The sequence below is a fragment of the Centrocercus urophasianus genome, unplaced genomic scaffold (genome assembly GCF_019232065.1).
Source record: "Centrocercus urophasianus isolate 14NV4802_14NV808 unplaced genomic scaffold, USGS_Curo_1.0 seq_17, whole genome shotgun sequence".
NCBI lineage: Eukaryota > Metazoa > Chordata > Aves > Galliformes > Phasianidae > Centrocercus > Centrocercus urophasianus.
Window position 1 is genome coordinate 33,295,647 of NW_024884722.1, and position 22,305 is coordinate 33,317,951.

General features: G+C 42.3%; 1 protein-coding gene across 2 annotated transcripts in view; it reads left to right on the forward strand.

Annotated features, from left to right (window-relative positions):
• The window catches only part of PCDH15 (protocadherin related 15), a 643,190-nt gene that overhangs the window by 426,961 nt on the left and 193,924 nt on the right, over positions 1 to 22,305 (forward strand). The window lies entirely within an intron of this gene.

A 22,305-nucleotide genomic window follows, 5' to 3' on the forward strand; every position in this document is an offset into this window, starting at 1 on the left:
ATATTTTCATTACTTGCTGGTATTCTGAAGTCTGTCACATGATGCTGTAGGGAACACAGGGCACCTCTTTAGGAAAACAGGCCCAATCGGTTCTGCCCAAATAGCAATTACACTTACTGTTTATAAGTAATAAACATTGCAAAGGTTGTGCTGCTTTTCAGTACCTTTGAGTGTATGGCAACCACATAACAGTTGTTTCTGAAGGGATTTCAGGACAGTTCCTCGTTATCTGATTGTACAGTCAGTGGGTTTTTCTTTCCAATTCAGTTGTTGGTTAGGTATGCCATGTTCAAATCATAGAATGGCCTGGGTTGAAAAGGATCACAATCATCATCTAGTTTCAACCCCCCTTCTATGTGCAGGGTCACCAACCACCAGACCAGGCTGCCAGGAGCCGCTGGTTCTGGAAGTGCTCGTGGCTAATTGAGCAAGTTTGTTAGGTTCTGAAGCAGTTGTGTCTCAGCATGCCTTTTTCTTCTTTATCACACACATGCACACATGAACAAAGACTTGAAATCTTTTATTTAAAAATGGAAAGAGACAAGCCAACTTTTTGGCTTATTTTGTGTATGTAGACTACGTGCTGTGCTTATGATTTAGTTACAGCGAGCATCAGGTGAGATTTAATTGGTTTCTAATTATTCTTTCTCAGCATAATAAATGCTCTCAAGGTTTTGGGACTGTTAGTAAATGCACTGAAGTTTTTTTGCTTGCTGTGTGAAGCACTGTAACATGATTCTAAGGATAACAGTCTCGGTGTATTAGGGCACCTAACTCATGATTTAGATAAAACCATGTAGTGTACAGTAGAGTTTCTACTCTACTGGTTGTCAGGGATGATATTTATTCTTCATCCTAGAATGAGTCCATAATTGAGCACAGTTGAACATTTAGAGTGTCACTTTTTTTTTTTTTTTTTTTTTTTTTTGCTTTTATCAGTAGGAGAATCGTGTGTTTCTCTTAACATTTTTTGCAAGGAAAGAATCACAGAATTGCAGGGGTTGGAAGGGAGCTCAAGAGACCATTGAGTCCAACCCCCTGCTAAAGCAGGCTCCCTACAGCCGGTTGCACAGGTAGGTGTCCAGATGGGTCTCGAATGTCCCCATAGAAGAAGAATCCACCACCTCTCTGGGCAGCCTGTTCCAGTGCTCCGTCAACATTACCATGAAGAAGCTGTTCCACATGTTAGCACAGAACATCCAGCGTTCAAGTTTCAGGCCATTACTCCTTGTATTATCGCTACACACTGCCGAGAAGAGCCTCGCCTCACCCATTTGCCTCCCACATCTCTTTACAAATTTGTAAACATTAATCTGATCCTTCCCCCTAAGTCTTCTTTTCCCTGAGCTGAACAGACCCAGAAGTGATCTAGCATTTTGAATAAGTGGCTGTGCAATAACATATGGCATTTAGACTTAGCTGAAATAGGCAGTATGTCAGGGGACTCTAGGAGAGTCTGGTTGTTTGTAGAGACATATCTTGCTGCCTAGCCTGGTCTTTAGTGTTACACTTTCTCTTTCTGAGAAGTTTGGGGTCTTTTTCTTCCATCTAATTCTTTATCCCTTCCAATATTAGAAACTCATCTTAGTTTTGCATACTGATGTGCATTTCTCAGTAATCAATACATGGAAAACAGCGAATTTCTTATTAAATGTGTTGTGTTCATCTGTGACTTAACTAGCTTCCCATCGCCTGAGGATTTCTCTTGCCTTTAAAATAACAAATGCTGGTGTTCTTCGTATCTCATGGCTTCAAGGCTTGATAGGAATGAGAAGTAAGCATGCTTAGTTTTTAAATAAATGTTTAGTTTGGAACAACAACTTCAGTCAGCCATTATTTCAAAGTTCCTATATAATCAGTGTGACAAAAGATAGAAGGTGAAAGTTAAAGGTTACTGCAGCTGTTCCCTAATAGATGTAGGAGCTCTGGATGATGGAAAATCAGGCCTCATGTTATAGTATAGGCTGTTAAATGCTTGGTTTCACCATATGTATGTTGTCCTCATTTCCATTTAAGTTCATCATATGTAATATCATAATCATTTTGCATTTTGTTCATAACTGCTCCCGTTTCTGAGTATAAGACCCAATAATACTGGGAAGTCTTTATTTCCCAGAATCACAGAATTGTAGGGGTTGCAAGGGACCTCCAGAGATAATTGAGTCCAACCCCCCTGCCAAAGCAGGTTCCCTACAGCAGGTCGCACAGGTCGGCATCCAGGCAGGTCTTGAGCATCTCCAGAGAAGGAGACTCCACCACCTCCCTGGGCAGCCTGTTCCAGTGCTCCGTCACCTCACTGTACAGAAGTTCTTGCACACATTTGTGCAGAACTTCCTATGCTGCAATTTCCGGCCGTTTCCCCTCGTCCTGTCTCCACTCACCATTTCCTACATGTTTGTGTACTTTCCTGTCTATGCATTATGTATTAGAATATTTATATATAGAAAGGCAGGGCAACTCTTGGTGCATGTTAGGCTGAATTTTCTGAAGACAGCATATGCTTTCACCTGTTTAGATATAAGGTAAATGAGTTCCTATGTATTTAGAAGCCAAAAATTAGATGGTTATCAGCAGTGGCATCTGTCATTTCAGTCGTGCTACAGGAGCTAACTAGAGAAATGCATTAAGAAAGTGAGCTGTACCTATACATTCTTAGGTTGTTTCTTATTCAGTAAATGAGAGAAGAATCTTCCTAGTGCCTGTGGCCCTTTGCCACTGGCTGAAAAATGAGCAAATTGACCCATTTTCCAGGTATTAATCTTTCATTAGCACTCTAGGTAAAACCTGAGGCTCAGATTAGGAAAGAGAAAATGAAGATTGATTTCTGTGACAGGTATGTATTTGTCAGTGTATTTTTATTGAGAAAAGCAAATTGTTATGGCCCAGTTGTTTTCAGTGTATCTGAGCAGCAGGTAGCAATTTTTCTAATTAAATTTAAGCAGAGATGCGTGATGAACTGATAGGCAATCTTGAATTACTTTGAAAGTTGGAAAGCAATTCAAATCTGATGATAAAATCCTCTCTTGGGTGCAGTTTCCCTTCTGACATTTATGGATAAACTTCCTATTTGCTTTTTTTTCACTCTTTTCACTGTAATTACAGTAATATCAGAGGTTATCTGATAATAAGTTCAAGGTAATGGACGATGTTAAATACACAGTAGAGTTCACCGCAGATTTACTAGCTTAATGTTTTTTTCAAATAACTTGATGCCAATGATTTGAATTAACTATGGAAATGGCTCTTTCAGCAAATCAAAATGGATGGCTTTGGTAAGCTATTGATTATCTGCTAGTGCGTGATAAGTAGTCATAAAAGGAGTTTTAAGTCTTCTGTTACAATTGATTGCCTGTCTTCCATATGCAGTCTCTTGATAAGTAGAGACTTTTTTTTTTTAACTGAAAATTAGTGAAGCATGAAAAGGTTAAAATAATAAGGATGTGAAGTCACAGGTAATTAATTTTTATGTATTTGGGAGTATACCAAAACAGTATGACTAATTAAAAAGAATTATCAGTAAAATTGACAGTAACTTTAATATGGGATCACATAAGCTGAGGACTGTTCTCAGTAATCTCTCCTAGGTAGGCAAGCATTTTACCTGCTTGAGTCACTGTCTCATACTGAAGATTAACTAGTGATTTTAAATATAGATGCACTTCAGTTAGAGGACAGGTAAACTTGTCTCTTTCTAACTTTAACAATGCAGGAAATTGATTTAAATGTGGAATTATTAGGGTGGAGATTCCCTCTCATTTGTTTTGTATGCTGTAGAGGAGTGAGGCAGCTGGAAGGAGGACGAGTGATTTTCATTGAAAAATAGAACAGGAGCACACATGGACATGGTTTTTCATAATGTGCACAAAGAATTGGTTAAATATGCCTCTTCTCCCAGGCAATAAACAGGACCCAAGGAAATGGCTGCAAGTTGTACCAGAGGAGGTTCAGGTTAGACGTAAGAAAGAACTTTTTCTCTCAGAGTGTGGTCAGGCACTGCAATGGCTGCCAGGGGGGTGGTGGAGTCGCCGTCCCTGGCAGTGTTCAAGAGGCATCTGGATGACGTGCTGCGTGATATGGTTTAGTTTGTGGTAGCAGTGGTGATGGAAGACAGTTGGACTAGATGATCTGGTAGATCCTTTCTAACCTTGTGATCTTATGATTCTATGCTTTGCAAGCTTTGGGTTTTCAGTAATGCTAATCCTTCTGTAAATATAAAATTGCAGATGATCTTTGAATACATGCTTGGGAGGAGATAAACACGTTTGTTTCCAGGACTGGGTTATCAAGCAGCCTGTGATACACAGTAGTTATGGATCTCCCTGGTGGCCTCAGGAAGAGCAAGAACTTTAGTGCATCTCTAGACGTCTAGTCTAGACTGTGTATTTGGCTGATGGTGAGGACAGGCAAATATTCTAGGTATTTATCAAGGGATAAAGTGAAGTTTTGAAGAGTTTCCTTCAATATTTTAATAATTGAAAGCAATGGAGAATAAAATGGTAAAAATGACCGATTTGAAAATATGCATAACTTTAATGGAACCATCTCCATATTCAGAAGAATTCTGTTGTTTGTAATTTTCTTTAGAAGCTTAATGGGAATGCTAATTGAGCATATTGAATTCTTATGGCTTTGTCAGAAGCTCTGAAGAAAAAGGGCTTTGATTTTTTGCTTGGAAAAGTAACTGTGGGGCTGTAATTAGAAGTCATTTCCTTTTAGAAATGAAAATAATCTTCTTTGATTCAAGCTCTGGACTGGCAGACGAGCTAAGTAAGCTAAATACATAAACGTTGAAGACAGATCTCCACAGTTCCTGAATGGGTTTGATGTGTGCAGTAGCACAGGTCTGCTGGTATAAGCCTGCTTCTCTTTTTATGATAGAATTAATGCCAAAAACCTGTGCAATTGATGAATTAGAAAAATTACCAAACAATCTAGTCTTAATTAAAATATCTTGTTATTTTATCCTATCATGTTCTTTATTCACTCTTGAATTTTCATTATGAAGTTAGGGGCAAAAAAACATACAAACAGCAGGTTGCCTTGAAATAAATAAGGCTTGAGCATAATATGCTAGGCTATGTGGCTTACAAAAATAATTGCAGCAGGAAAGTGTGGTTCCTTGCTTCTTCAAGATATCCCACAACACAGTGTTTGGGACTTTCTTGATCTCTGTGAAGTCATGAAGGGATTTCAGAGATGAAGTAATTGTGCCTTTCTCTCCTCTAAACCTTCACTTCAGGAGAGGAAAAAGTGCCTCATAAAGCATCATCTCTGTCTCATTCCAAGCTCACACCTCTATCTTGAATTACAATCAGCTACTATTGTGAATTAATTGCTGTCTTGGATGTTTGCCATGACAAAAAAAAAAAAAAAAAAAAAAAAACCTTTTTAAAAATATGCTCTTCTGTTTTCTATTTCATAAAACAATGTTTTTTACGGCATGAAAAGCAGCTATTGTCAAAGAGGAACTGTGTAAATTAATTCACTTGATCTTCAAATGTCATTTTAGAAACATTTAAAAGTTTTAGATGTTGACATTTAGACAAAGTACTTTTACAGTGGTGCCTTATCAGTGAACTTCACTTCAGAAAAAATCTCACTGATGTTGTAGCATCGTTTCTCATAGAGTTAATTATAATTTCCATTGCTAGCTTACCCTATTAAACTGTAAACTAAGTGTTCATTAAGGGTTTGGTGGGGAAAATGCTTCTCTTGTCATTTTGTTGTCACGATATACAGGCTGCAGGCTATAGCAGGTGTCCAGATGATCAAATATTGCAGTAGTTAAGATTCTGTAGACAGGTATACATCCTTAGAGAATTGGAGATAAAAGAGCAAAGACTTCCTCTCTGGGGTACACACGTCTTCCCTGAGCAGCTTGTCATCATCACCAGGTCCAGTGGCTGCTCTGGGAAAGGGGGCAGCAGCTTTTCCTTCAGGAATAGTACTGGGATTTGAGAAAAACATGCAAATATTAGAGTAGAATTTCACTACATTTGAAAAAGATGTGATAATGAACTTTATCTCATTCAGTAGAATAGAAGCTTAATACAGATGTATCTGTTCATGGAAAGGCAGAATTGCTTCTCTTAGTAAAGTAGATGTTTTCTTCCAAAAATCAAGTATGTGGGAATAGTAAGCTGCATGTATATGCACCCACAATGCATCTATGCAACTGTACAAACTTACTAAAAATTGTTTACTAAATTTTATTTAAATTTGCTGAAAAAAATAATTAAATGTGTTTGGGAAACTAGTTTTTCTATAACCTTCCCTTTAAAAGAGGTAGTAATGCCACTGTTAACGTTACTATTAAAGAAACATGTTAAAGTGATCATGATTATGGCGGCAGTCAATTTTGTATCTCAATGTCTGCATTAAATCTCTGCTTAATTTTTTCTGTTGACGGAGCAACAAATGTGAATGAGAAAAGAACAGTGGTGGGCAGAGCTTGAACAAGTAAGATGATAAGCAATTGCAGCTGGCATTCCTGTGTCTGAATAAGAGAAGTACGTACCATTTATTTGGAAAAATAGGATAAATAATTAGTAAAGTTAATGTAAATGTTTCTTCTCAAAGCTTAAAGTAACGTTCTGTAGCATTGGCACCGTTTTTGCATTTTAAGTGAATTGCTGTACTGCTACTTTTGCCTGCAGTCCCACAGATGAAAGGGTCCAATCAGTGGCCCGGTTCTGGTTCCCTAGAGGGTTCTCCTATGGCACAATTAGAAGTGCTGTCTAAAAACTCATGCTGGAGATTTGTTGTTGTTGTTGTTTTCTTTTGTTCTACAAGCATGCCTGATACTTGTCCCATGCAGAACTTCTAGCCCCTATCATGCCTGTAGCAAGGAGCACCACAGCTTGACTCTGTTTGGATGAAGAACTTGGTTGTTCTGCCCATTTTCAGCCTACCACCAGCTGATTTGGTGAGATGCTTCAAGTTTCTGCCTCGGAAGAGGCTGTAAGCAGTTGATCCTACACACACTAACAATTTTACAGGCTCTTTGCATACCCCTTGTCTTTTTATCTAGGCTGAAAGATACTTGCCAAGCCAGTGTTTACTAGTGGTCAGGCAGTTTCAAGCTTTTGGTCATACCACTGATCACATCTCTTTATGCATCCTCTATTATATTATATTATAAACAATTCTTATGGCATAGAGAAGCCATCAGCTTCTTCTCCTTAACAGCAGCAAGTAAGATTAAGTGTGTGCAAACTCAGCTGAAAGTAGCAAGTGTTGGCACAGTTCAAAACTCTATTTTTTCCCCATCTGAGATGAACGTGCTTAACAGAAGACAAAATGGGGATGATGTTTCATAGACTTTCTTGTTGTAATAAATCTAAGAAACTTTAAATCGTTACGTTAGTGTCGTGCTGATCTTTATCTTTTATTTTTGGTGAGTCTTTGTAGGTTTGGCTTGGATTTTGTAACTTGCTTTCCTGCGGCTCTTCTGTGCCTCGTTCTGAATCCTGAGCAGAAATAATGGCCAACAAACAGTCTTTGTGGTTTGTATGAAAAAAAAAATACATGGGATGTCAGAAGGAAACGTTTATTGTTCTGTAACTGCAGTCATCACATTGTAACAAGCACAACCTCCAAATTCAATTCTCACTTCTGCCTGAATTGCACGGGAGATTATATGTGCACACTGAGTCATGAGGCCTATTGCATAATGCATTTCGTTTAGTCTCCAGCACAGGTTCTCTGTTGGAGACATTTCTTATAAAGAGTGTCAGACACAGAAAAAGCAATTTAGTAAGCACTGTGATCAGATCCTGATGCAATTCTTTTTTGGGCCCACTGTTTCTGGAAGACATCATTGATAAAAATAGTCTCTATTTTCCTCCTTGTTCTGATTCATTATGTTATCTTACTGTTGCTTCAAAATATATTTCCCCCTTTAAGGTGGCTTGTTTTTTTAACAATAAATGAAAGGAATTGTGTTTTTTTGACAGCGTACTTTAACAACTTGATCTATCTGGATATTGGAATTGTACATTTTTCATTTTGGTAATCTGCATAAATGCTGGACACAACAGAAAGCCGAGAACACAGCTACCATCCGTCACGTGAACAGTCAAGGAAGCTGCTAAAAGCTACCTGACAATTGCAGTGCTTAATTGAGAAAGCAGTTTACTGTTAATGGCCTATCTCATGTCTTACTTATTCCCATCAGTCAATAAGGCACCTTTTGTACCTCCAAGGGAAGACCTGAGAGAGTTTAGGCACGTCAGCTGCATAACTTATCCCTCGCTGCTTTTAGCCCATGGCTTCTAGGAATGGAGATGAACTTCTTATAAGTAAACAGAACTTTTGTATTTATTTTAAGTGATTATATCTGCAGGTCGGCCTTCATCGTTGTTTCTTGCTGCTTATACATATGTTTGAAGGGGACAGTTTAAAAGATGATACTTTTATATGATTTATATTTATATTTTATATTTATATTTATATTTTATATGATTTATATTTATATATGATATATTTCATAATACTCGTATACTATAAAGATTCCTCAGGGCAGACTGGATTAACATAGTACCCATTCTGCTTGTGTTATTGCACAGTGTTCTTTCACCAAGGTGCTGCACATCAAAGCAGAAATTGCAGGAATGCTGTTCAGATTTGATTTTCATCACAAGTGTGGACTTTCCATATAGTATGTTTGGACTCTGTAACATTGTGTGATAAGAACTGCTATCTGAGTGGAGCATGAGCCTTCCAGTTTAAGGAGTTTCAGGCAAGCAGCATGCCTGGGGAGCGGACTGCACATCTCAAGGGGAGGAACTTGGGTTTTAAAGGAGTTATTTCCCTCATGTGGCTGCCTCCTTTCTTGGGGAATGGTTTTCCAGAGCAAACTGTTTTGTGTCTGATACAGTAACTGAATTATTACTGTATTTTTACAGGTTGATTCTTAGAATATCAGCTAAATGCCATTTTTGCAGTGTAACTCTTAAAATGGGAAATCTTCATTGGAAAAGTGATATTTCCCACAGGTAGTCCAAAAGTTTACTGTTCTGAACTGTGTTAGAGGGGATAAGGAAAGCACATTCACCCTGCGTTGATGTGTTTGTCCCGTGTCTGACCTTAAGAGGCAATAAGAGAGGGGGAAGGATGAGACCCTGGAAGTACAGGCTTTGATGTGACATAATCAATCTGACTAATGAGGCATTTTTGGTAGTATCTCAGCTGAATATGCTTTTTCAATCTTATTTTTTCATTTACATCGCTTGTGGTTGGATAGCTCCACAAAGTGTTTTCTTTTAATGGCACAAGAGTACTTGCCATCAAATTTATGTGTATTCACTGTCACAGCCCTCCTTGTATTGGCAGAGCATCCAAAGGAGCAGCAAGAAACAATGCTGGAATGGTTTTGTGATTCTTCCTGCTGTTTTAGTACTGTTTGTTGGCAGTACTGTATGCACTTCTGCACAGCATGGGAATCGCTTTGCTAATTTCTGATTCACAGCTTGTTCTCTAGCCTCACGTGTTCTTCAGCAAAGCACGTGGAGAACCAGTGTAACTAATAATTCATTAGCTCATCTGCAACTTTGCTGGTTTAATGCTGTAGGGGTCGCTTTGAAGGAGTCATGGGTTTCAGCACAGGGTGATGCATGTTGCTTTACGAATATTTTGTAGCTGACAAAAAGCTTCTCACTCTCTTCTGCATGGGGGTCTTGCTGGTTCAGTTAGTTCGGCAGCCATGCTGTGCATGTGATGCATGCTGAAGGCCCCAGGCTTCACTGGGAGTGCACTGGATACAGATACAGCTCCCTGACAGGCCTGTGGTACAGGACTTTCCTGGGCTTAGAGTGACAGCATGAGCTGTCATGTGCTAGCTAATTGTGCTGATACTGATGACCTGTTCTGATAAAACACAGGCATCTCTGTTGCTTTACACAGAGAGAGGAACTCCAGGAAAAAAAAAAAAAAAAAAAAAAAAAAAAAAAAAGTGATGGCTAAATGTGATATATTGTTTTATTTTGGAATATTTCAGGTTGCCAGTGAAACTTGCCACTGTGAAATATTGTGCTTCCTAGAATTTCAGAATACACATATGAGGAAATCAGAGCTACATCTCTTTATGCATACAGTTCAGGCATTGCAAAGCATTCTGTGTATCTTCTCTACCTTTGTCCAAGCAATAGAGACTTTAAATTGTCAAATGTAAGAAATAGCCTGCATGTACCAGTTCACCCAATTCCTTTTAAACATTTTGTCCAACAACGGAAGGGCAAGGTGCCCTGTTATGACTTCTCTTGAAAGCCTATGAGCCACATGGTTGGTGCAGAATTCAGTTCCTGGTTTCCTTGGCTAAAAATACTATTGAGGATTGTCTCAATTCATCCCATAACTTGGGGAAAGAGAGGGTGTGTACTCAAGTAAGTACGTCCCCAGCTTCATTGTTTGCAGTTGGCCTGCACTTGGTGCTAGCAGTCATTGAAAACACTGGTGCTCATTGCAGGTGTAAATGCATGCCACTTGACACAAGGCTAGCACAGTGCTTGTTTGGAAATGCATGGAAAAAGGTGATTTTTTAGTCATCTGTCACAACTGAGTGTCACTATCTATGTTATCAGTCTTCAGAGCTGGAAGCGATCCCTGTAGCAATGCTGTCATTTGAACCGATACTGATCCAAATACTTATTCACTGTTATAGTTTTTCCTAAAGTCTTCTAACTTCCCCCCTGATATTCGTGAATATTATGACGTGCAATATTGGAATTTAGTAGGTATGCTCTTTTCTCAATTGAATGTGTGTTCTTGTCAGGTAAAATGCACAGGGAGAAGTTTCAGATGGGAGTTGGAATGTCTGTGATGCCCAGATTGAGACTGAGTCATGGGCTGGTCCTCACCTGCCTTTGCTGTGGGTGGGCTGGTAAAGTCAATCATGTAAAGAGTTGATTAACTAATAAACTACTTGCTTAAAGCCAGTGGCATCTGAATTCGTTACAGTTAGCTGTTTGGTTTCATGGATTTCATAGCACACAAAAGAAGCATTGTGTATAACCAAGATGTTATAATTGCAATATAATCAAGAGAGTAAGGCAAAGCAGACAACGATCACAAAAGAGAATAAGTGGAAGAGCTTAGCCTTGGGTTGAGCTCACCAGAAGATACCAAAAGAGGGGATCTCCAGAAGAGATCCTTCCCCTCTGGTAGCCAGCTCTTAAATAGGTCCTTCTGGCAGCACAGGTGAATTGCCTTCACCTGTGCTCCTCTGGCTGACTCAAGGCTCACCTCAGGTGATTAATCAGAGGTTCAGGCCGTGACTCAGCAGTTCCCATACACTCCACCCCTTCACGGCGTGAACCAGTGATCAGGTTAACAAAAGGGTAAGCTTTCCCTAATACAGAGATCCGGTATATCGCGACGCTTATACAATTTTATTGCGACGTATGTTGGTACAGTTCAAAACAAGTGATGATTAGTGGGTGTCTATATTCTTCTATGGGCCAGTGCTCGATGATGTGACTGGAGGCATGAGGTCCTGAGGTGCAGGTCCGTTCTATGTTCCATCAGTCCCATGCAGGCCATCACCGGGTGTTGTATGTGATCTGTCAGCAACACTGGAACGCTTGATGGCATTTTGTTCCTTCCGGTGGTCCTGAAGGCTCACAGACTCACGGGGAGTAATACAGATGTTTTACAGGTACCAGGAGGGGAAGGTCTGCTCTCCAGGGCAAGATACAGGCCGTATTTCTGTCTTGGGTCAACACTTCCGCTTGTACTGGGGCACGTCCTGGCTGCCTGTACCACACCTTTTGGCCGGATATCTGCGGCTGCATAACGATATCAGGCACCAAAGGAGGTGTCCTGATCTGCCATAGGGACAGGATGGGGGTCCCTTTAGCAATAAAGATCGGAGTGTTGACCACAATATCAGTAGGCCATGTACCTATTACTGTAGGGACTACTGAGCCTCCCACCTCCAATAGTCTCCCCCAAGGTGCAAGTAGGCCACACCACTTGGGTCCTACCTGCACCTTCCAGGGCCATTTTATTTTATGGGTACCTGGCTCTAAGTTTTCAGGGGCAGGGAGCAGAAGATTATTTTCATTACCAATCAGGGGTCTTACCTGATGATCAGTGCCCGTAATTTGGATCCTAAGCGGGGTGGCCCATGTCGTCTGCAACATTCTCAGGGCACTGGGTCTGCCATCTCAAGGTCTTTCATTCAGGTCCCGCAGGGTTTCATACAGTCTTTTTGTCCACCCCTGCAAGGACTGGGAGTCTGTCTTCAGGGCAGCCTTAAGAATACCATTATAACGTTCGATGAGGCCTGCCCCCGTTGGATTATATGGCAGGTGGAATCGCCATTCGATGTTATTTTCTTCTGCCCAGCGCTGTATCGTTGCACCAGTAAAATGAGTCCCTTGGTCGCTCTCGATGACTTGAGGTGTCCCCTAGGCAGACATCAGTTTAGTGAGTGCCTTGATGGTATATGACTGGTTTGCTTTCGGTACTGGATAGGCCTGCAGTAGCCCACTTGCAGTGTCGACACAGGTCAGGGCATATCTTGCCCCTTCGGAACGAGGAAGGGGCCCGATGTAATCGACCTGCCATCGCTGGAGAGGATTGTGTCCCCTAGCAAGATGGGCTGTTGTTTCGGGCAACGATCTCGGTCTCATCTTGGAGCAAGCGTCGCAATCCTGGCATGCCTGGACGATATCAGATAGTTGTATGGGCAGTCCCCATGCTTTAGCAGCTGCCCACATTGTCTTTTGTCCAGCATGCCGTAGCTTCTGATGTAACCAGCGGGCGATGTTCTCAGATGGTGAATTCTCAATCCATCAAACTCGGGCCAGTGTGTCGGCTTCATCGTTTCCCGGTGACTGTAGGGGCTGATGACCAGAAACATGGTAGACACGTACAGTCCTGTGTTTGACCATATTCCATATATCTAACCACATGTCTTTGCCCCAGATCGGTCAGGCGTGGATAGTCCATTCCTGGGTGGCCCACTGTGCAATCCAAAGTGTGAGCCCCCGGTACACAGCCCAACTATCTGTGCAGATGTTCAGGATATCATCACCGGGTTCCTTGGTTATAACCATCCACACGGCTCGCAGTTCTGCCCATTGGCTGCTCTGACCATCCCCCTCATCAAACCAGATTGTCTTGGTGGAAGGATGGTATGCTATTGCTCTCCACTTGCTCGGGTTGCCCTTGCTGGACCCATCTGTGTACCAGGCATCTTCAGGGATAGGATATTTTCCCTCCTGAACGGGACTCTTCTCTGGTGGAGTGACCAGTATTTCTTTTGGTGCATCACTGTGATACGTAACTGGGCCTAGGATCTTCTGGAGTTCTTCTTTCAAGGGGGATGAAGACAGACTGCTCCTTTGGCTGAGATAGGCAACCCATCATGCCACTGTTTGTGCTTGGGCCACCCCTGTCTTAGGAAGGTGGGTCAGATCTTTCACCCACCCCTGAATTGGCAGAGTGGTCTTGACTATAACTTCAGCTGTTTGAGTTATTGGCTCTACTGCCTGTAATGCCAAATAGGCAGCCAATAACTGTTTTTCAATCATACTGTATCTTTCTTCTGCTCCGTGCCAAACCTGAGACCAGAAACCAATGGGGGTCCGAACAGAACTCTGGCGTTGCCACAGGCCCCAACCGAAGCCGTCTTGAGTAACATGAACGTCCAACTTGGCTGGGAGGGTAGGATCGAATATACCCAATGCCTGAGCTTGTTTAACTGCCAGTTTTGCTTGTTGGAAAGCATCCTGTTCGGTTTTCCCCCAGTCCCATAGCTGCCCCTTTTTTGTGAGTCTGTATAGTGGCCTTAGCAGCTGCGCTAGGTGAGGTATAAAGGAACGCCAATAACCCAATATACCTAGAAACTCTTGCAGCTGCTTTGATGTTGTAGGGACTGGGAACGCCTGAACCTTATCTATAACAGCACTGGGTAGCACTTTGGTCTTTCCTGACCAAACCACCCCCAGGAATTTTACGGACAGGCCTGGACCTTGCACCTTTTGGGGATTTATAGCCCATCCCCTTTGTTGTAAATAGGCAGTTAATGAATCTGCTGCCTGTCCTACTGCCTCCAGTGAGTCGGATGTCAACAGGAGATCATCAATATAATGATATAGGTTAACATCATCAGGTTTTCTCCAGTCAGCCAGGTCACGCGCCACTAGATTGTGACAATACGTTGGTGAATGCACGTACCCCTGTGGCAGGACCTGAAAGGTCCACTGCCTGCCTCCCCACGTAAACGCAAACTGATCTTGCGATTCCTCAGCAATTGGGATACTGAAGAATGCATTTGCTAGATCTAGGACACAATGATAGGTTTTTATCTCCCTACTCAATGTGTCCATTAGGGAGGCAATATTGGGTACGGCCGCATGAATAGGCGGCGTGACCTTATTTAATTCTCTGTAATCTACTGTCATCCTCCATGTGCCATCCGACTTTCGCACTGGCCATATGGGGGAGTTATATGGGCTGTGTGCAGGTCTTATAATGCCCACTTTTTCTAATTCCTGCACCGTTCTTGATATTTCATCTTGCCCACCCGGGAGTCTATACTGTCTAACATTAGTAATCCGGCGCGGTTTCGGCAGGCAAACAGGCTCATGTTTCGCATGACCTCTTAATATTGCCTGCACCGCCCGGATACTGATACATCTTTGTCCAAGTCTGAACTCTTCCACAGTTGTTTGGAGAGCCAGACCCCATAGAATGTCTATGCCCAGGATGTATTCTTGGACTGGGGCAATAGACACCTTGTACTCCCGGGGTGGGAGACGCCCAACCCCCAGTTTTAACCATGTTTGGGTGACAGGAATAGTCTGTCCCCCAAAACCACCAATCATCACTCTGTTGCCATCAAATTTTCCCGGATCTCCATAGATAATTGATGTTTCTGCTCCTGTGTCTACTAGTGCCATAACTCTCTGAATATTTTTTCGGGACCAATAAATCGTTAATTCTACATAGGGCCTCCGGTCCCATCTGGAGGCCCTACGGGGACTAACATCCCTTGTCACTGCATGAATTGTGCTAGGGCCAGTTCTTTTGCTTCTGACGGCTCAGGCATTGTGGCCCGAGACACCTGAGGTGGCTTCTTTTTCCTGTTTGGAATAATAAAATCTTCTAGGTTCCATGTTGTTGTTGGAACCCTCTCTATAGCTCTTACCCTTGATTTCTTAGGGTAGCTCTGGAATTTTTGATTGTCCTTTAGTTGTCTCCAGAGCTGGAGAAGGACATGGTTGGGCTGGCGATCGATCTTAGCAAATTGGACCCCAGCCCGAATTAAATCATTAAACATTTGTTTTCGGGATACCCTTATGGGTCCCGATGGAGGAGCTCGAGTAGCCGGCATTTTGGTTTTATTTACCGGCAGGACCTCTGCTTCCTCCAAAAACCGAATACTGCACCTAGTCCGCAGGCGTTCTGTTTCTCCCAGGTCGGCAACTAACTGGGCAGCCTGCTGGACTACAGCTTCTGATGCTACAAGGGGATTTAATATGGAAACTAGGGTGCCGTACAGATGAGAGGGAGCTTGCTGTAGAATTAAATCTCTCATCCCTGCTGAAAATTTAACCATATCAGGGCCATCAATATCTTCATAGATGGCCTCTCTTACACCCAGTTCACGGATATAGTTTTGAAGGTCCTCCATGGAGGACCACATGCCTGTATGTAAAGGTATGTCCGATTTACTCGGCCATACCATACGGCAGGCCGCCATTAACCATTCTAGTATGGAATGGTTTTCATCACGATATTGATTGCCTATGTATAACCTCTGTCTGAGAGCAGGATGGACGGTCATGGTGGCCAACTTAGCTATTTCTGGGCCATTCACCAAGACACTTTCTGCCCCAGAATCCCACAATCTCAATAACCAAGCCGGCACACTTTCTCTAGGCTTCTGCCAAAATCGTTGTACTAAGTCCATTAATTCTGTTGCCGTGTATGGCCGAGCTGTAACATGTAAATGAGTCCGGGCAGGGGGCCATTGATCAGGCGGCACCCCTGCCGGTCTGTCCTGCACTTCTTTTGTTTTTTGGGTTACAACAGGATGGACTTCCAGTGGATCAGTTAGAATTGGACATTCAAGATCTGATTTGGATTTCTTGTTCTCCTGATCAACGAAGTCTGTTGATTCAGGAGTCTGGTCATCATTTATTGAAATGTTACGAATTTGGCCTACGGGAAGATGTAGAATTGGCTTCTTCCCTGTTAAAACGCCAAGTTCGTGCTCCAGCTTTTCAATGCGGTCTTTCAAAAGCTGATTTTCAGTTTCTAAAGTATTATTTCTTAAGTCCGCATGATTTAAAGCGGTTAATAATGGCCATGCCACCATGGAGGCAGCCAGTTATCTTTCTTTGGTAGTGAGGACATCCTTGCCAAGTCCTTGAAAATAGTCCGCCATGCTATATGGGGAGAGATTGCCCATAACGCGTAAGGGACCCCATTTTTCAATGATGGCAGCTAACTCATAATGGGGCGATCCCTCAAATCCTGGGATCTGCCCTGGAATCATTTTCTCTAGAGGAGTATTGTTCTCCCCCTTGACCCATTTATAGAAATTCCACAGAAAAGACATGATGTTAATTTCAGTATATTCAGCCTGCCTGGCTCGCCAAATGTATAACCAAGATGTTATAATTGCAATATAATCAAGAGAGTAAGGCAAAGCAGACAACGATCACAAAAGAGAATAAGTGGAAGAGCTTAGCCTTGGGTTGAGCTCACCAGAAGATACCAAAAGAGGGGATCTCCAGAAGAGATCCTTCCCCTCTGGTAGCCAGCTCTTAAATAGGTCCTTCTGGCAGCACAGGTGAATTGCCTTCACCTGTGCTCCTCTGGCTGACTCAAGGCTCACCTCAGGTGATTAATCAGAGGTTCAGGCCGTGACTCAGCAGTTCCCATACACATTGCCTTGAGCAGAACTGGCAGTCTTAATTCAGCGTGGCATCATATGCGATACTGTGTGGGTCACTTCATTGGGTATCCTCAACTGTTGTGTGGTCTTGCAGTAAGGATCTGGTACTTCGTGAGTCTAACAGGTAGTTATTTAGTAACAGAAAGTAGTGAGAGCAGTGTCAGGTACAAGCAGAAATGAGCTATTGATCTGAGGGGGTTTAGGTCACTTCAGAGCTGCTGTTTAGTAGTACATGAAGTCAATGTGTTGTGGGAGGTGTCTGAGCGAGGATATAGGTACACAGTTCAAGTGCTTTTGCCTCTTATAGAATTGCTCAGGTTGGAAAAGACCTTCAGGTTTTACTTCCTCAAGCAGCCCACTTTCTCTTCTTTTTAATTAGCTTCCACCACAGAGCTCTCCTTTGAGGCAGAGTATGACAGTGATGTCTTTGCTGTGTGTCTTTTTGAAGGGTGATGGGATCTGACTTGCACTGATGGCTGTCACAGCCTTCGCTGTCATATCTGCGCTGAGTTGTGCTCTCTCTGCAGAGCCACCTCCTGTGTGTCTGCAGATTGCCTTTTCTCTTCAAGGGCTGAGCAATGACCAGAGCTTTTCTCTGACTGTGACATCCTGGGAAGCAGGGCTGGGCTTTAGCAGGGCTCCCTGAGCTCCAGTAGGTTGGCTACCCAGTGGCACCACACAAGTGGGACCTGGGAGATGCTGCAAGCACCCATTGAAGACTTTTCCATTTTCAAGTGCTCCCATAAGCAAGAAATACCATAGGGACTGTAGTCTGTTGAGCAAAGCATGTTTTGACTTCAAATTTTTCAAGTAATTGTAATCAAGTTTATGTACAACTTCTGGAAAGATCTTTAAAGTGCTGTTACAAATTCATTAACATACTTAATTATGTTGTCATGGGTGCAGTTTTGTATTCATAGTTCTAATTCAAGTTTAAGTGAAAAAGATACTTGCATTGTTCACTGATTATCAAAATAATATGAAAATACCTTTAGTTTTGCTTCAAGGCACATCAATCTACTTCATTCAAAATGCCTTCAAATTATCCCCAAGTGTTGGAACTGATTGTGATTGATATTGTTGCATAGTAACTTCTACTCTGTGAGCATCCCATTCAGAGAGTGTGCAGTACTTAGAAAAAAACAAATTGCATGTTGCATGGAAGAAAAAGGTGATGGATTTCATCTTTCATTCTTTTTTTTCTTGTATACGACTTGGTTCTATTCTATTGATTCCTTTGGTTTGGAATAGTTAGTGTAGTGGCAGCAGTTCAAGCAAAATCTGCTATATTTCAAATCTGTTTTTTTTCTAAATGCTAATCTCCAACTTCTTGAAGTGGAAAGTAAAGCAAAGCCAATGTCCTTGCTCTCTTTGAGTTTCATATCCACTAAGCATTGCTGCAGCCTAGTTTCAGGGGTCAGGTGGAGCTGACAGCTTGTTGTTAGCGAGGTTAGATAGCTTCTCCAGCCAAACACTTCTGCGTGACCTGCAGTATTGTAATTGTGGCTTTAAAACTCAGCCTGTCTTAGTGAATGAGATTGGTTTTGTTGCAGAAATGTCTCTGCCCATAATCTAGATTTGTCTGTGGGTGCTTCAGCTGATTTGTACTTTTAAAATAACTTTTTTTTTTTTTTGTCTTGAACAATTATGCCTGATCTTGTCTCTCAGCATGTAACTTCTATGGAGTCCAAAACCATTTTAAAAATTCAAACATATGTCAAATAGATCATCTTCTCTCTTTCTTTATGCCTATTTTGAGCCAGTCTTTCTCATTACTCTTTTAAGAGTTTAATTTTTTAAGGAGTCAAAAGTGGAAACAAAAGACCTCTTTTTGCTAGTTGAGAACTGTGGAAAAAGCCGTAAGTCATGGGTGTCCAATCTTTTAGCTTGCCTAGGCCTCACTGAGTGAAAAGTAATAGTTTTAGGTCACATATATTTAGGTCATTCCAAAAGTAATGCCTCCCATTTATGTTCATGGAATCTGTGACAGATATTAAGAGCACAGTAATTCTGTTTGATACAGCATATTGTCAGCTACAGAGCATAGCCTTTTTTTTTTTTTTTTTTTTAAACAAATTCACCACTGTTAGCTGTGCATTTTCACCAGCACTGAAGAAAAGCCTGCATGCTGCGGTGACCCACAGTCTGTCACTAGTGCTGGAGTGCACCACCGCCTTACTTTCAGCAAGCATTGATGAATGTCTGTGGGTGTCATTTTTTCTGCATGGAGGAATTCAGTGGCACACCTTTGCTTCATCTGCTGTTCCATGTCAGACACCATTCTGTCAGACCGCCCCTCTGCTGCCATCTATCCCACGGCAACAAAATGTGGTGGGATATTGGTGGGATGGTTCAGCCCCTACTGTCGTATGACCAACATCCTCCTCTGACATCGTGGGCCAACACAGTAAAACAGGAGGCACTACTTTTGGATCAACCATCATAGAACATATCAAATAGTTAATGTATGTAAGTAACACAACTTACTCAAACTTTTAATATTTTTATTAAAACGTTTAAAAATGAGCAGCAATAACATAGAGCTGGTGGGATATTTGACCTTGTTATTGTGGAACTAATGCGTCAATTCTGGTTCGATAAAAGTGATTTCAATTCTTAGTGAGTTCTCGAGAGATTTTTGATGTAAGTTTGCTGTTCCTGTGCTTCATCCTTGCAATAACTGTTCACAAATGTGTGTACCACCAAAAGAGATGACGTGAATAGGGTGTGACTGTGAAGCGAGAGATATTTCTTCCTGTTAAGAAAGGTCTTATAAAAGCCTAAAGAGACAAAAAAGGTAAAGAGACATTATCAGAATTTTGAGTTGAATATCTGATTGCAACTCTACACATTCTGCTTGAAAATTTGCAGATAATCACAAAATTGCAGAATCATCAACGTTGGAGAAGATCTCTAAGATTACTTGTTTCAACTATCCACCTACCACCAGTATTTCAGCTCCCAAACCATATCCCTTAGTATTACATTTAAGCGTTCCTTTGAACACCTCACCGCCTTTGAACACCAGTGACTCAACCACTTCCCTGGGCAGCCCATTCCAATGCCTGACCACTCTTTCAGAGAAGAAATTTTTCCTAATATCCAATCTGAACCTCCCCTGGTGCAACTTGAGGCCATTCCCATTTAGTTCTGTTGTTAGTTATGTGGGAGAAGAAGCTGACCCCACCTTGCTACAGCCTCCTTTCAGGGAGCTGTGGAGAGCACTGAATTTTCTCCTGAGCCTGCTCTTCTCCAGACTAAACAATACCAGTTACCTCAGCCACTCCTCACAGGACTTGTGCTCCAGACCCCTCACCAGTTGCTTTATCATAGAATCATAGAATGGTTTGTGTTGGAAGGGACCTCAAGGATGCCCTTCTCTGGGAATGCTCCAAGGCTTCAAAGTCTGTCTTGTAGTGAGGGACCAACAACTGAACACTGCACTGAAGGTGCAGCCTCACTAGAGCTTTATACAGGAAGACAACCATCTTCCTGCTCCTGCTGTCTGCACTATGTCTGATAAAACCAGGATGCCATTGGTCTTCTTGGCCACATGGGCACACTGCTGAGCATCAACCAAGCACCCCAGGTCCATTTCTTCTACTCAGTCTTCCAGCCACTCTGCCCCAAGCCTTCAGTGTTGCCTAAGGTTGTTGTTACCAAAATGCAGGACCCAGCGCTTGGTCTTGTTGAACTTCATCCCATAGACCTCAGCCCAGTTATCTAGCCTGTCTAGATCCCTCTGAAGGATCTTCCTAGCTATAGGCAGATTGACACTTCCTCCCAAGTTGGTTTCATCTGCAAACTTACTGAGAGTGCACTCAATCCCCTCATCCGGGTAATTGATAAAGGTATTAAACAAGATGGGCTCCATTGTGGACCCCTGGGGAACCCTCTTGTGTCCGGGTGCCAGCTGCATTGAACTCCATTCACTGCCAGTCTCTGGGCCTGGCCCTCCAGCCAGTTCTTTACCCACCAAACAGCGTACCTGTCCAAGCCTACTTAACAAGTTTTTTTAACTCATTTTTTTCTGACAACTGCTCACCAGACAGCTCTCAAATGTTTGAGGTTTGCAGAAGGGGACTAGGGAAGCAACATTCCTGTTACTGTAAGTGAAAATCAGGTCCGTGACCACCAAGGAACATGAACATCCACAAGTCTGTGAGTCCCAGTGAGATGCATCCCAGAGTCCTGAAGGAATTAGTCATGGCAGTCAGATGAAGTCCCTCCTGACTTGAAAAATGGCAACATTATGCTCATTTTTGAGAAGGGTAAAAAGGGTGATCCTGAGAACTACCATCCTGTCAGTCTCATCTCTGTGCTGGGAAAGAGCATGGAACAGATGGTCCTGGAAGCTATGCTAAGGCACACTGAAGAGTGGGAAGTGATACAGGTGAACCAGCATGGCTTCATCAACAGCAAATCCTGTCTGATCAACCTGGTGGCCTTTGATGTTGTCAGTAAATCCAGTGGACAAGAGAAGAGCCACTGATATAATCTCCAGATTGGAAAGATAGGGATCTGATGAGTGGACTTTTCAGTGGATGAGGAGCTGCCTACAGGATTGAGTTCAGAGTGGTGGTCAGCAGTTCCATGTTTGGATGGACATCAGTGACAAGCAGTGTCCCCCAGGGGAAAAGCATGTGTTCATATTTTTCTGCTGTTGACAGGATTGTGTTTAGCCGGTGTATCAAAATGTGTACAGTTGTGCAAATTTGCCGTAACTGCAGTTGGCACTGCACTGTTCCCTCTTCATGCTGTGGTTTCAACCAGACAACATTAACAGCACACTAACGTTTGGTTGTTGCTGAGCCATCCTGGGCCATTCAGTGGGTGGAAGTCATGATGCCATGATGACTTGGGACAGGGAGTGGGCTGCATATGGGCAGGGCTGGGCCACATGCAGGGTGCAGGTTGGATGTGCCTGACATATGTGGAAAGGCAGAAGCGAGGAGGTCTTAGCACTGTGCCAGTAGGCAAATGCCTTGAGCCCAGAGGTGAGAGCTGTGCAGTGCTGCTGAATTTGGTGGATCAAAAGATGGAAATACAAATATTGAACAAGATGAATAAGGATAGGAAAGTCTGGTTTTCTTGTTTTCTGTTTCCATGTTCAGCATGTGCGACCATTCCACTTATCCATAATGTTGTCATTTATTGCAATGTGAGTTACTGCAATGTTCTGCCAAACTTTTTAAATGTGCCCGTCCTTGCAATATCCGCACTTTGACTTGAATTTATATTCTACTGTATATTCTTACAACAAATTAGATTTTCGTTTCCTTTTTTTAAATCATTTGTTGTATTTCGCTGCTGTGGTGATGTCTGAGATACCTGATTTGAGGGACTGTCTGTGGCAGTGTAGTGAAGCATTTGCTTGAACTTTTATGACTTAAAGC